Genomic DNA, 2500 nt, shown 5'->3' with positions numbered 1-2500 from the left:
ATAAAATCTCAAAAGAAAAAGAAGAAAATAAAAAGAGAAAAAAATAAGCAGTGCATGCCATATTGACACCAGCCTTGGCAAACCTTAGCACTGACTACTTTTCCTTTGCACCACGGAGGATTGTTCACTGCAAAGCCCTCAGGCCCGCGATAACCTTTGATGTGAGGTACTGCTGCACTTTGACACTCGTAATCCCTCTCTGATAATAAAACCCCCACAACACTGGAGAATTAATTACCTGTAATTATGCACAGAACTAACCACCTCCCCCTCCCCCCACCCCACTTGTCACCCCTCGCCCAAATCTCTAAACCACCTTAAGGTCTTCCCTCATTACAAGTGAAATAAGTTCAATGGCCTTTCATTGTGAAGAGTTCTTTAATCTTTGATTTATTATTATTGTTATTATTATTATTATTATTATTATTATTATTATTATTATTATTATTATATATTTTTTGGCATCTTTTATTTTTTAGCAGCAAAGCAAGTAGTTGGTGCTTGAACATATGTATTTAGATTCTTATTGTCAGTTTGACACCTTGTATTGAAGGAGGGTCCTTTTGTGTTAAACATGTGGCTGTCACACTCCTTTCTTCTAATACTTGCATCACATTATTTTGGTGACCCAAGAAAACAGTGGGGGTACTTCTCTTGAGGTTGGCAAGGGAAACACACTGGGTTTTTTCATCTTTATCATCTTTTTTTATTTTGTTACTATCTTGCTTTTTTTCTTTCTTTTTCTTGTTTCCAGATTTTAGATTTCTATATGTTACAATGGGAAAATAAAGATAAATATTGAATTAGTAGATCCAGTTAGAGATTGCAGGACTGTACTGACCTTTATTGTAACAGACGAGCACAAGAGTATACTTATGATTATGCGCTGTTAACCCCTATGATCTGGATGATGTGACCATCATATCATGAAAAAATCAGGCTTCAGGGGCAGGTGACATGAACATGCTATCATGGGAAAATCTGGCTCTGGGCCAGGGTGACGTGGCCTTGCCATCATGAACATTTCGGCTGAAGACTGCAGTGAAGAGAAAAACTTGCCAAGACTGCACAAACCTCTTAGAGGGTAATTAGACCCATTTGGCATTTAGTAAGGGGCTTTTTTATTATTTCCATCGATAAATGACTGTAGAATGTATTGTCCATGAACCATGACTGAAAGAGCCCTGGCTCTAGAAAGGACAATATTTCCATGCTCTGGATCTTATTCCAGCCTGCCATGACCTAAGCACAGGTTGTATTACATAGAATTAGATATTAAGAAAAGATGAAAAAAATTACACAAATAACATAATGTTACTTGTTGTTAGTATTATTGCACAGAGTTATAGACTACCTAGACAGATGATATGGTGTCTGTGCAAGGAAAACAGTATAGTTCCATCTAGATAAAGCAAATCAAAATGGCAAAAAGCAGAAAATGCTTATGCCGAAAAAGAAGGACAACATTGCAAAGGGGAGGCATGGAGTCTTGTCACCATACACGAGTGTTTGTTTGTGCCCGACCTACAAGCTGCACACCTAGCAATGTGTCCACTCACATAAGCCAAATGCCCTTATTTTAGGCCATATGATGGTAGTGAAGCATCTAGATCTAATGGGTTAATATGAAAAATCAGCTTCATTATTTTGTGGTTTTGCACCACTTTCTATCTTATCAATTCCTTTCTGTTCTCTGAAGTATTTTCAGAATTTAAACTTATTTTCCATGATTATTCTTATATATATATATATATATATATATATATATATATATATATATATATATATATATATATATATATATATATATATATATATATATTTTTTTTTTTTTTTTTTTTTTTTTTTTATTTTTTTTTTTTTTTTTTTTTTTCCTCCTCATCCTTTCTTACTCACTCATTAAATTCCACTCCTCATCATCATGTTGATCTAAACACCAAATTTGGAGCCACACATTAGTTCCCCATTCCCACAGTGGTGGATGGTGGTGCATCAAGTGCTCACACGTTTTTGTAGTCAGAGTGCCCCATAAACCAGTGCCATAGAAATTGTAAGGTGGAGGAATGCCCAGTGTGCTAAAGTTCTCATAACTTTTTCTGTCGGTGTCGTGGTACAGATCATCAGTTTGTAGGGAGTTGCCTGTTTTTCGTGGTAAATTAACACCCTAGTTCAAACATTTTCCAGTAGGTAATTGGACTTTTTTTTTTCTTCTTTCTTTCTTTCTTTCTTTCTTTTTTACTTTCCTTTTTTTACCCATTTTTTTTACAGTACGGTTGTAGGTGTGGTCCCAGTGCTGCACTTTAGTATTGCACTCTGTCAACCAAAAAGTAATATTGTCTCCTTGTATCTTTTTCTTTTCTATTCATTTCTTTATTTGTTTTTTATTTGTTTGTTGTTTCTTTAGTGTTTTAAAGAGACCTCAAGAAAGATTCTTGTTTATATTTATCATGTGATAGTAATGGCAGCAAGTTCAGAACTTCTAGAGAGAGAGAGAGAAACA

General features: G+C 35.0%; 1 protein-coding gene across 19 annotated transcripts in view; it reads left to right on the top strand.

The window, feature by feature from the left end:
• The window catches only part of DCTN1-p150 (dynactin subunit 1), a 55012-nt gene that overhangs the window by 14750 nt on the left and 37762 nt on the right, over positions 1–2500 (top strand). The window lies entirely within an intron of this gene.

The sequence above is a fragment of the Penaeus vannamei genome, chromosome 8 (genome assembly GCF_042767895.1).
Source record: "Penaeus vannamei isolate JL-2024 chromosome 8, ASM4276789v1, whole genome shotgun sequence".
NCBI lineage: Eukaryota > Metazoa > Arthropoda > Malacostraca > Decapoda > Penaeidae > Penaeus > Penaeus vannamei.
This window is presented reverse-complemented; position numbering and strand designations above follow the sequence as displayed.